This window comes from Drosophila virilis, unplaced genomic scaffold (assembly GCF_030788295.1).
Source record: "Drosophila virilis strain 15010-1051.87 unplaced genomic scaffold, Dvir_AGI_RSII-ME tig00002027, whole genome shotgun sequence".
Lineage (NCBI taxonomy): Eukaryota > Metazoa > Arthropoda > Insecta > Diptera > Drosophilidae > Drosophila > Drosophila virilis.
Genome location: NW_027212883.1, coordinates 1 through 13451, shown reverse-complemented (window position 1 = coordinate 13451; position 13451 = coordinate 1). Strand labels below are relative to the sequence as shown.

General features: G+C 36.1%; 2 long non-coding RNA genes across 7 annotated transcripts in view; one reads left to right on the top strand and one right to left on the bottom strand.

The window, feature by feature from the left end:
- LOC138911692 (uncharacterized) overlaps positions 1 to 6332 on the bottom strand; it is a 349655-nt gene extending 343323 nt beyond the window's left edge. For 2 of the 6 annotated variants that reach the window (XR_011417366.1, XR_011417365.1), the window contains exons 1-2: positions 6190 to 6332; positions 5666 to 6097 (exon numbers count right to left, since the gene is read on the bottom strand). This is a non-coding gene — a long non-coding RNA (uncharacterized lncRNA). The remainder of the gene's footprint in view (positions 1 to 5665; positions 6098 to 6189) is intronic. The other 4 variants (XR_011417368.1, XR_011417364.1, XR_011417363.1 and 1 more) reach the window with 4 other exon arrangements.
- Positions 1 to 10604, top strand: part of LOC116650152 (uncharacterized) — an 80354-nt gene extending 69750 nt beyond the window's left edge. Inside the window, exon 5 of the long non-coding RNA XR_004303143.2 lies at positions 10218 to 10604. This is a non-coding gene — a long non-coding RNA (uncharacterized lncRNA). The remainder of the gene's footprint in view (positions 1 to 10217) is intronic.
- Positions 10605 to 13451: the final 2847 nt, after the last annotated feature.

Sequence of the window (13451 nt, the reverse complement as noted above, 5' to 3'; positions counted from 1 at the left end):
CTCAGATATTAATTTAAGAAGCCAATGGCGCATACCTGTAAATATATATATTTTAAGGAGCTGTAATCTGTATTTAAAAATGTTTGGCTGAAATCGAAAACAATCACAAGGTAACAGTAAATCTGCATCTCGTATCGATAGCTAGCTCTTAAGTATTGTGCGATAACTAAGAAAATAGTATTTAACAATGGAAGAAGGTCAAGTCAGGCTTTCGCAAAGAGCTGAATAAAACGGAAGTAATTTTACTTTGCGGATATTCAAGACATTCGGATTATAATGGCTCCTACATAAGCTTTTTCTACAAAATGAGTATTGTGTGAGATAAAACTCGATTGAATTCAGTGTGCTAAATGACTTTGTTATCCAAGTGTGTTTTTATACAGATGTAGTTTTATAATTTTGTCATGAAATGTGAACCGCATAGGAGGAGACATCTCCGACCCCATATAAAATATAAGTATACTCCAAATCAGAATCAACAGCCGAGTTCGTCCGTCCGTTTGTCTGTTTCTATGCCAGCTAGTATCTCAGTTTCAAAGCTTTCATGTTGAAATTTTGCATAGGTCTGTATTTCTGTTGCAGGCAGTACATATGTCGCTGTCACTGTATCATAAAGCTGCCATAGGAACGATCGATCTAAAAGTAGGCATCATTATCAGACCACTATATAATTTAGCTGTTATAGGAGCGATAGGCTAAAAATTAAGTACTTATATGAACAACTTTTTGTTAATAAAGATGTCTTACCCCAATTTAGCATTTATAAGCTTAATCAGTATATAGAGGCTTCATATGCCTAGAAGTGGTTTCAAGATTTTCTGCCGCGAGTGAGCAATGTGAGTGCTTGCATCCATTTTATTTTGCCCGGATAGAGTAAGACAGCGGAGACTGGAAGCTGATCGGAAGTGCTGTGCGGATGCCTTATTTATTCATTTAACATGCTATGTAGATTTGCAGAGTTAACTATTTTGATTCCGTAGAAGTTTTATGTGAATTATATCCCCAGCATATGATGGACTGCTGTTGTCTCTTGCAATGTTTCTCGTATTGTTGAAAATTGAGAAAGAAAACGAAATCTGTAGCATTGCGCTCTTACAGCCGAGTGAACGAAAAAGCTAGTAATAGGATTTACTCTCATTTTCAGCTCTATGAGGGCCGTGCAAGCAATTATGTTTGTATGCGTGTGAATATACATACTTAACAGCATATTTTAATGTGTTGTTATCCACTGCTCTGGCAAAGTCTCTGGCTGGCAAAAAAAACAATTTTCTTATTTTTTTAGCGCAGATCACGACCTACGCAAAATTTCTGTTGATATATGAATGCATTTTGTGTACTGAGGTTGACTCTGTACGAAATATGTATTTTTATACCCTGAACCCATTAAAAATGGGTATGAGTGTATATTGTATTTGTGCGAAATCCAAATGTATGTAACAGGCAGAAGGAAGCATCTCCGACCCCATTAAGTATATATATTTCTGACCAGCACAAATAGCATAGTCGATCTAGCCATGTCCGTCTGTCTGTCCGTCCGTTCGTCCGTATGTATGAACGCAAGGATCTCAGAACCTATAAGCGCTAGGGACTTGAAATTTTAGATGTAGGTGCTCCTAGTTCCCGCGCAGATCGAGTTTCTTTCCGATAATCGATAACTACTCCGTTTCCAAGCAATCGATAAAAATCGATATCGATATCTTGTTTCTTGGGCAATTTTGGTAAATAATAAGAGATAGAGTCACCGAACATGACATATATCTTCTAAAATAGAATATATATATGCATTTGATGTTGGAAAAAGAGGGTTCAGGGTATCCCCTAGTCGGGAGCTCCCGACTAGAAACTCTTACTTGTGTCTTTCTGGCATTTTGGACATTTTCGGATGTAGTCTTTTATTTGTTTCGACATACCTTTCCAAAAAAATGTCGTTTGACCTTGGCCAAGGTTTTTATAATGCCAGTATGTCCTCCTAGTATGGGATCATCAAGTAGTTTAGACAAGATAGCTTCTTTTTCTTTTTCAGAATTTATTTGGGGCACCGGGTGTAGCAGCGCTACTCTTAAAGATTTTAATATTTGATAGCCCATTTTCTTGAAATTATGCATAGAAACGTGTTCAAAGATATTTTTCCACGGTGCTACTTTGAGTTGGCTGATTTTTTATATACCGGCTTGCGTTTCAAGCCTTTGAAAGAATTTATCTAAATCAATGGTTTCATTAGTATATAAATCGCTAACATGGTATCTTGCTGTAATTTTTCTGCCATTTTTAAAAAAAACATGTCATATTGTTAACATGCAAGGTCACTACTTTTCGTACCTCGTCATTGTTTATGACTTGGTACACTTTGGGCTTTGAAGCTTTTTCTATAGATTGCCTCGGCAATTCTATTTCTTTTTCCCCTGCGCAGGACTCTTGTCATTTTGCTCGTCTTGTAGTGACTTTCATTATGATACTTGTTATATTTTGTAGCTCCTCGATGGTTTCTCGATTCTCGATAACGCATCTGCTATGTAATTGTCTTTACCCTTCAGATATTCTACCGTAAAGTTATATTCCTCCAATTCAAGCCTCATACGTGTTAATTTTTAACTTGGATTGACCATTGAAAATAGATATGTTAATGGTCTGTGATCCGTTTTTACCGTGAAATGGTAACCATAAATATGGTCGAAAGTGTGTTATTGCCCAGTGAATATTAAGGTGTTGAATGAAAAAACATTTCATTTTTCAAGATATCTTGACCAAACTCTGCATTTATTAGTTTTACTATACTCCTCATATATATGCAAAGTCCTATTAAGATCGGTCCACTATATCATATAGCTGCCATAGGAACGATCGGTCGAATATTAAGGTGTTGTATGAAAAAACATTTTGTTTTTCAAGATATTTTGACCAAACTCGGCATTTATTAGTTTTACTATACTCCTCATATAAAATCCTATTAAGATCGGACCATTACAACATTTAGCTGCCCTAGGAACGATCGGTCGAAAATTAAGTTGTTGTATGAAAAACCATTTTGTTTTTCAAGATATCTCGACCAAACTCGGCCTTTATTAGTTTTACCATGCTCTTCATATAAATGCAAATTCCTATTAAGATCGGTACTTTTTATCATATAGCTGCCATAGGAACAATCGGTCAAAAATTGAGTTGTTGTATGGAAAACGTTTTTTTCATTCGAGATATTTTGATTAAACATAGCATTTAAATATTACACTATGCTCCCTTCAGCTTTGAGAAATCTTATTTACATCGGACTACTGCATCATATATCTGCCATAGGAACGATCGGTCGAAAACTACGTTTTTAATTTAAAACCTTTTTTGTTTATCAAGATGTCTTCACCAAACTCGGCATTAACTATTTTTCCAGTGCTTCTTATATACGGGCAAAGCAATATAAGCATTATGAAAAGGTTGGGTCCTTTCTCTCTCGTTTTCTGTTAAATTCTGTGTTCCTTACTTGATTATGAACTTTCACTCTAATTTGGTAGGCTTTAAGGCCGAATGATATAGTGGAATACGCGATCGGATCTGCACAATGAGTCAACAGTATTTCTTATACCCTGAACCCATTAACAGTGAGTAAAAATGGTGTAATGTTTTTGTGCAAATTTATGTAACAGACATAAAGAAAGCCTTCAGACACCATATTCTTGATCTAGACAAGGAACAATAAATAGACCAATTTGAATTACCCACCTATTTGAACTACCCTCCAATTTAAACCACAATTTTGATGCCATTGTCTTTTTGATAATATACGATTGTTGTGTAGCACATTCAGCCATACTGTTGAAAATTTAATAAAGATCGGTAAAAAAAGCCAGCATTGGAATTGTATTGTGCGATTGTGCGATTGTATTGTTATCTGAGCTGAGAGTTGTTGCGATTTTAATTCGTTTTTTTTTCTCGGTCACTACAGTTCGAGCCCGATTAGGTGTAACCTAATCAGCTAAAGCAAACATGCTCATAATGCGATTATTTGGTGTTGGTTAAGAGGAATTAGAGAATCTGCTAGTCTGGAACTCCCGAACGGAGCCTCTTACTTGTACGCTGAACCCATTAAAAATGGGGATAGAATTTTGTGAAAATTTATGTAACACGCCGAAGAAAGAATCTCCAAAAATTAAAGTATATATATTCTTCATCAGTATCAATATCCGAGTCGATCTAGCCATACCCATCTGATCGTGCCGTGTTTTTCAAGCAATCGATAAAAATTAATACCGAAATCCCGTTTTTTGAGCAAATCTCAACGATGTATTTAAATAACAACTTGTTTCGATAGCGTAATGTGAAAAGAGTAAATTTTTATCCATATGTTGAAATTATCGTGAGAAACTCCGTTAAAGAAGTATTATTATAATATAAAACAAGTAAGAGGTTCTAGTCGGGAGCTCCCGACTAGGGGATACCCTGAACCCTCTTCTTCCAACATCAAATGCATATATATATTTTATTTTAGAAGCTATATGTCAAGTTTGGTGACTCTAGCTCTTATTATTTACTAAAATTGCCCAAAAAACAGGATATCGATATCGATTTTTATCGATTGGGAACGGGATAAGTTATCGATTATCGGAAACAAACTCGATCTGCGCGGGAACTGGGAGCATCTACATCTAAAATAAAATCTTATAGGTTCTCAGATCCTTGCGTTCATACATACGGACGGACTGACGGACAGACAGACGGACATGGCTAGATCGACTCGGCTATTGGTGCTGATCAAGAATATATATACTTTATGGGGTCGGAGATGACAAATACAACATACCCTTATACCCATTTTTAATGGGTTAAGGGTATTTAAGGGTATAAAAACATTACACAATCAATACACACATACGATTTAATGAAAATATAAACAGGCCATACGATATTTGTTGGGTAAACAGAAAAAATTTCTGTACTAGAAAAAAGTTTAGATTCTTCACATAGTGCTAAATATACATAAGTAGTTTTCTTTTATGTAAGAAGCTAGTGAAACTCGTAAATGCCAAGTTTGGTCAAGATATATTAAAAACAGATATGATTTTCACAAAAGAACTTAATTGTTAGACGATCGTTCCAATAGCAGCTATGATATTAGTCTGATGTTGATTAAATCGCCACTTCTATACGGAGTAAAATGAAACTAAGAAATACAACGTTTTTTATATCTGATATCTTAAAAAGAAAAAAACACATGAAATCATTTTATAGAGGAACTTAAATATTAACGTATCGTTTATAACCTATGATATAGTGGCCCCATCCGAGAGACTTTAAAATACATACAAATAAACTGCCTGCAGCAGAAAAGCGGACTTGTCCAAAAATGCATAATGGTAGGCAGACGGACATTGTTATATCGACTCAAATATTGAACGGCGTCCGGAATATACACAAAAAAGTAACCTGTACTAGGATACCCACTACAACAATGTGTGAGAGCTCAAACCGCTAGTTACGTATGTACATGCCTTTATATGTATATACCACACAAGTGTGTCCTCACGCACATATGTATTTTAATATTATGGTTACACACACTGGTAGCCAAAAAGGAAAGAAGAATCTTGCTGGCAAAAAAATTAAAACTATAAACTGTAAATTAAAATTCTATGCAACAAATTTACTGACATAACTAGCACACTAAAACGTTCGTTACCTTAATACGAATACCGCTCCAATCTTTTGATTTTTGATTTGATGTCACCTTTCGGTGTCGAATTTATAGTTATTTTTTATCTCGATTTCTTGTTAAACAGAATATACACATTGATTTTTCTTGTAAAAGGTAACTCGCGAATGCACGAGAAAAAAACAAAAACAAATTTTGCTCTTTTGACTGCGCAGCATCTTTTTTTCTAAGCTTTATTACATTTTCTTTCAACTACTTTTTAATGTATATTTCAAATATGTATTCTTTTGCAGTTAAAATGGAAACAAATATTACTTTCTTTACTATTGTGCCACTGGTATTGTTGAATCGATGTAAATAATACACGCACGACAAGGACGTCCGGTGCACATAACAGTCAGAGCTTACATCCCACTGCTAGATAATGTGCGCTGCGGTTTTCTCGTCTGCGCAGTTCTACTACAGAGAGAGAATAAAGAGAACGAAAATGAGTGTCACTAAGAGACAAGTGGACGGACAGCTTGAGAGTGTTGTTGGAATCATTTACATACATGTTTTACCAACTTAACTTATGTTGGGGTGCGGAGTCCTGAAATGTCCGTTCAGTAAAGTAAAGCAATATAAAAAAAATGAGTCCATATAAAAGAGAGAGCTTTTTCAAAAGAGGAGCTGTTTCTGTGGTAAAACGAACTAAACTGTTGTTGCCTGTTTTCGTTACGTCGCAACCCATTGAGTAATAAAGAGAAAGAGCTGAACTGACACTCCGAGCTTTTTTTACCGTTTTAAAACCACGAGACATAGATAGAGTTGGTCGGCAAACGCAAAATCAAACCCAAAGAAACAGCTCATTTACCATAGGAAGCAACAACAAATCACTTGCAAAACAACAACTGTGCGCACGCAATTTGTTCTTCATCCCCCGCTTTGATCAACAAGAGGTTACATGATGAGGACATAGGAAACTCAGTGCAAAGGGACAAATAATGCCACTGCGCTCTTTGCGGGTTTCTCTGTCGTTCCTACAAGGCAGCGCGTAAAAACAACAACAGCACAATTTGGGTACTAATGTTGTTGCTGCAGAGCCGAATCTCGGCGCAAGTAGGTAGAAAATTTGAATGCCAGCAAGTCATGGCATTCAGATCAAAGGGTTACGCGCACGGCGCCCAACATCATATAATTTGACGTCACAGTTAATAGAACTTTATTTCTTATGATGTTTAGTATATATTTCTACCTTTATTACGTACATTTAAATAACTTATAAATGGGGTCTTTTATAGACAATAATTTGTTGACATATGTAATAATCTTATATACGAAATGATCGCATATAAAACGCCTTGGACTGTGACGTCACATGCGCAACATTGCAGTCTTCTTAAATTCATAGACTTCCCTTGGCTTGGCAGACACATTCATATATGCAGATTTGCACAATATGTGTGATATGAGACACACATAAACAACTATTTGGCGGGTTGCGGCATTGATACTCTTTCTTATAAGAAAAGTATATAATTTATAAAGAAAACAATTATTGTTGACTGTACTAATAGTTGCACACTAAATACATAAACTATTTTTTATAGACATTAAATAAAAATGTATATATAAGATGGTTTGTGCTATTTGGTTCCATTGCTTATGAGGTTAAAATACCCTATTTTGAGAAAACGTGCCTTGCTGGTCGAAAAATGAAAAATGATAAAAATCTGCCGATCTGCTTGCAAGTTGAAAGCGAGTGGAGAAGAAGAATACATGACTTTGGGAATTATAGCCATAGCAGTGCTTAGAAACCACAACAATGAGTTAGAAGGGTGCAGAAGCTAAGATCATAGATTGAAGCCTCAAACAAAAAGGGATAGCAAATTCAATTTTTCCCAAATGCTGAGGCATTTTGAAGGCACGAGTAATATGAAATAGAGAAAGGGTTTGCCAGGTCGATGCGAAATTCTTGCATTTTAGCTCGCTATCGTTGGTAAGGGCACCCAAGCGATGCCATGTGTGCATTTAAAATATTTTGGACTCGCTATTCACGCATACTTGCATACTTTGTATATGAATAGAAGCATTTATGAGCTGGTGTGCCTGTTGCTTGCCTGCCTGCCTGTCCCCGATGCAAATTTAACAAGATTTTAGGATTTCTGATTTTGGACCTCCATACACAGACACACACATAAAAATGTCTGTGAATGGGCTGATCATGGGCGCAAAAGAAAATACATTATTGGCACGCGTCTGACGCGCGCCCTCCTTTTTAATGATTTTGATGAATAAAATTAGAGTAAAAATAAAAATCTTTAAAATATTAAAATATACCAAATTAAAAAAAAGGAGCGATTATATATTTATAGTTTTAATAATTTTGGTGATCAGTCACTTGACCCCCATATGCAGCTGCTTGCCAAAAGTTGACCCATTTGACCCAAGGAACTGCTGCAGGTAATAAGGGTTCAACAAACTAAACACAAAATAAAACTCATTCACCATAGGAATCAACAACAAATCACTTGCAATTCAACAACAGTGCGCACGAAACCCAATTTGTTCTTCATCCCTCGTTTTGATCAAGAGGTTTCTGAGCCATTATGAGGACCATAGAAGAATGAACAGATACAGAGAGTGCTTTTGGATCAATAGCTCTTTTTCAATATACTTGGTGCAAGATACCGAGGTTGCAAACACACATTGCAAATACCCGGCTGTCTGCAACTACTTTTGCCGATGCGCAAAATTCAATGACAACTTCAAAACGTTTTCCATAAGACCCAACAACAACCAAAATCAAATCAAACCACTCGACAATCCGAAAAGCACACCACAAATTGTGTCCTTGCTATTCCTTTTTGTTTGAGGCTACATCCTATTAGATTCTGTACCCTTCTAACTCATTGTTGTGGTTCCTAAGCACTGCTAAGCCTATAATTCGCAAAGTCATGTCTTCTTCTTCTCCACTCGCTTTCAACATGCAAGCAGCTCGGCATATTTTTATCATTTTTCGACCAGCAGGCAGTCTTTCTCAAAAAAGGGTATCTTAACTATTCATGAGTGGAATGAATTTAAGAAGATTGCAACATTCTGTTGCACATGTCACGTCACAACCCCAGTCTTCAATTTCAATTTTTCTCAAAAGTCTGTTGCTTTCTTCCATATTGAAGGGCAACTGATATGAAATAATTAATGAAAGGAATTGCTTCGTCGTTGCGAAATTCTTGCATTTTAGCTCGTTATCGTTGGTAAGGGTACCTAAGCGTTGCCATGTGTGCATTTTAAATATTTTGGACTCGCTATTCACGCATACTGGCATATTTTGTATATAAATAAAAGCAGTTATGCGCTTGTGTGCCTGTTGGTGGCCTGCCTGTCCCTCGCAAATTTGACAAGATTGGAATTTTTTAATTCTGTAGTTCGGACGCTAAACACACACACACACAAATGTGTATGAATGGACAGATCATGGGCATCATTAGACAGCGCGTAGAACAGCAACTAAATTTGGGTACTAGATTAATGTTGCAGAGCCGAGTCTCAGCGCAAGTAGGTAGAAAATTTGAATGCCAGCAGGCCATGGCATTCAAATCAAAGATTCTATTCTAGAAGTTATATGTCGTTTGGTGACTCTAACTCTTCTGATTTACCAAAATTGCCCAAAAAACAGAATATCTATATTGATTTTTATCGATTGCTTGGAAACGGAGCAAGTTATCGGAGAAATTATCGGAAACAAACTCGATCTGCGCCGGCACTAGAAGCACCTACATCTAAAATTTCAAGTCTCTACCTCCTATAGGTTCTGAGATCCCTGCGTTCATACATACGGGCAGACGAACAGAGACAGACGGCTATGGCTAGATCGACTCGGTTATTGGTGCTGATCAAGAATATATATATTTTATGTGGTCGGAGATGCTTCCGCCTGCCTGTTACATACATTTGAATTTTGCACAAACACAATATACCCTTATACCTATTTTAAATGGGTTCGGGGTATAAAAACAAAGCCCGTGCTCATTGCCCGAATTTACGCACCTATTGATAAAAATATGTATTGCTTATACATATTTGTGTGTGTGTAGAGCTCGAAATTCAGATATGTATGCCAAAAATTTTGTCAAATTTGCACTGGGCGGCCATCAGACAGTCAGACAGCTTGTAACATGGACACAAACGCATAAATGCTTCCGTCTTAGTATATAGAAGAGTTTGTAAGTATGCGTGGTTGGCCGACCCAAAAAATGTATTATGCACACATGGCAACGTTCAGGTACCCTTACCATTACAACAAGCATGGAAAATAGAAATTTGGCATATGAACAGGCCAAGCCCTATAATAATATCGCCCAACTGATTTCTCGAATGAGTGTGCGTGTGCACAATTAGCAAGTCGCAAAAATTTAACACTTTTAATTTGTGATCTTTTCTTAGAACTCTTCGACAAGTCAACGATGAATTGCACTTGCAGATATACGCCTTAAATATTTTTGTATTTTAAGAAAAATAGGTCCCTACGGTAAACAAAAAATAAATATAAATTATTCATTTAGATAAATTAATTGTTTATTTAATAAATATACATCAGATTGTTCTCATTATAGGCATAAGTAAGGCGACTGGAAAAAAATACATACATGATGGAGCTTTTGAATATGTGTGCCTATTGCTACCACAGGCACAAACAGGAAAACAATTAAAGAAATAACCTCTGGCTCGCAACAAGCGTAGTGATCTACTTGTGCGCACATAAACACAATACAAACATATGGATGTTTGTGGGTCTCGAGGTTTTGTGGGAAGCTATAAACGGAGAAAGAGATGCACAAAGTGCGCAATAAGCAATAAGTGAGAGCGAGGCACCCTCTGCACTTGCATAAACATATATGTACATACAGTATGTAAAGAATAAGTTTACACATTGAATATAAATATACTTTTTCATGTATTGGACTAAAAATATAAACACCCGCCTGGCATTTTAAACTTGCTTTTGGGAATTTATAGTAAGTGGTGCTATTTTTAATGTAACAAGTAAGAGTTTCTAGTCGGCAGCTCCCGACTAGGGGATACCCTAAACCCTCTTCTTCCAACATCAAATGCATATATATATTTTATTTTAGAAGCTATATGTCAAGCTTGGTGACTCTAGCTCTTCTGATTTACCAAAATTTGCCCAAAAAATAGGATATCGATATTGATTTTTATCGATTGCTTGGAAACGGAGTAAGTTATCGATTATCGGAAATAAACTCGATCCGCGAGAGAACTAGGAGCACCTACATCTAAAATGCCAAGTCTCTAGCTCTTATAGGTTCTGAGATCCTTGCGTTCATACATACGGACGGACCGACAGACAGACAGACGGGCATGGCTAGATCGACTCGGCTATTGATGCTGACCAAGAATTTATATACTTTATGGGGTCGGAGTTGCTTCCTTCTGCCTGTTACATACATTTGGATTTCGCACAAATACAATATACCCTTATACCAAAGACAATATAAACACTAAGATGAGTAACGCCCATACATTTGAATGCGACGCAAAATTTCTGCCCTGGCCTTTTATCTGGCCTTTGAGGCTTCGTACGGCATGCCTGCCGACTGGTTGTTCGTTCTCCAAAGACCAGACGAACGAATCCCGAAGTCGCGCCTTGCTCATGCTGACACGAGCTACGAACTTTGTCGCCAGCCTGCCTTCAGCAAAGCTGGTCGATGCTGCTTTGCGTCGCTTCGTTTTCGAAATACATTGACCGAAAAAGTTTAGAACTTACGATCGACGCAAAGTGCTTGTGCTTTATCCATGAAATGCATGCTTTATTTAAATGATAAATTACTCTAGATATTAAGGATTAATTTTACAGGAAAATTTAAGAACTTATATAATTCTTACACAAGGCGCATTTTGCGCAATAACTATGTTAAGAAAATAGCACACATAGATTGATTTCACTTTTCTTTTTGGACAGTGTATGCTCAAGAAAAGTTCTTGTCTCAGCCAAAAGCGTGCGTGTACCTTTCGTTGTATGGGTGAATTATACATGCATAAGATCTTTAAAGTATGTATGTATGTGTTGTTAATCACTGCTCTGGCTTTAGCTGGCAAGAAATTAATTTTGTAAATTTTCTAGCGCAGATCATGACCTATCCCAAATTTGTGTTGATATATGAATGCATTTTATGTACTGAGGTTGGCCTAGCAGAAAATATGTATTTCTAAGTCCATGCAAATATTTACATTATTTCTTTAAATTTAATTAATATTATTTGTATTCTCCAATTAAGAAATAAAAGAGTGCTAAAAAATACAATTACATTTCAATTCGACCCGAAGGTCATATTTAGTTATGACCCCGAAGGTCATATTTAGTTATGACCCCATTATAATTATAATGGCCTCGTCGCGGTGTTCCCTGCGTACTTTGTTCTTTATAATTCAAACAAGAAAATTAATAAAAAAAAAAAAAAGTTACTTAAATGTTTCTTTGAAAAAATAATAATTTAATTAATAATTTCACATATAAAACATTACATAAATATTTGCATCGACTTAAAAATATAAGTATTTTTGTACGGAGCCAACCTCAGTACACAAAATGCATTCATATATCAACAGAAATTGTGGGTAGGTCGTGATCTGCGCTAAAAACTAAGAAAATTGTTTCTTTGCCAGCCAGAGACTTTGCCAGAGCAGTGGATAACAACACATTAAAATATGCTGTTATGTATGTATATTCACACGCATACAAACATAATTGCTTGCGCGGCCCTCATGGAGCCGAAGCTGAGAGCAAATTCTATTTTTAGCTTTTTCGTTCTCTCGGCTGTGGGAGCGCAATGCCACAGATTTCGTTTTCGTTCTCAATTTTCAAAAAATCAAGCTGCATAGTAGCATTTTGTTGTATGGCGTTACTTATCTTAGTGTTTATATTGTCTTTGCTTATACCCATTTTTAATGGGTTCAGGGTATAAAAAAAAAAACCAAATACAAAAATGACTCAGTTTGACTGCTGTCAAGAAACACATTCTTTTCCTTCTCCATTTTTTTCAATATTCCAAGAAAAAATATTTACATTTACCTTTATCTATTCTTTACTTGCATTGTTTTCAATGCATTTCATTTTCATTCCGCGATTATGTTTGATGACATCACGTGCTTGGAGAAGCTTTTTGATTTTTAAAAGATGCCAGGCAAAAGTTTATTATTTGAAGTTGTCCAGCCATTCTATAACCACCAGATGTGTGGAAGACTGTATACAACGTTTTACAACGCATTAAAAATGAGGGTACGTTGGAACCCAAAAGTGGAGGTGGACCTAATCAAACATAATCGCGGAATGAAAATGAATGCATTGAAAACAATGCAAGTAAAGAATAGATAAAGGTAAATGTAAATATTTTTTCTTGGAATATTGAAAAAAATGGAGAAGGAAAAGAATGTGTTTTCTTGACAGCAGTCAAACTGAGTCATTTTTGTATTTGGTTTTTTTTTTTATACCCTGAACCCATTAAAAATGGGTATAAGCAAAGACAATATAAACACTAAGATAAGTAACGCCATACAACAAAATGCTACTATGCAGCTTGATTTTTTGAAAATTGAGAACGAAAACGAAATCTGTGGCATTGCGCTCCCACAGCCGAGAGAACGAAAAAGCTAAAATAGAATTTGCTCTCAGCTTCGGCTCCATGAGGGCCGCGCAAGCAATTATGTTTGTATGCGTGTGAATATACATACATAACAGCATATTTTAATGTGTTGTTTATCCACTGCTCTGGCAAAGTCTCTGGCTGGCAAAGAAACAATTTCTTAGTTTTTA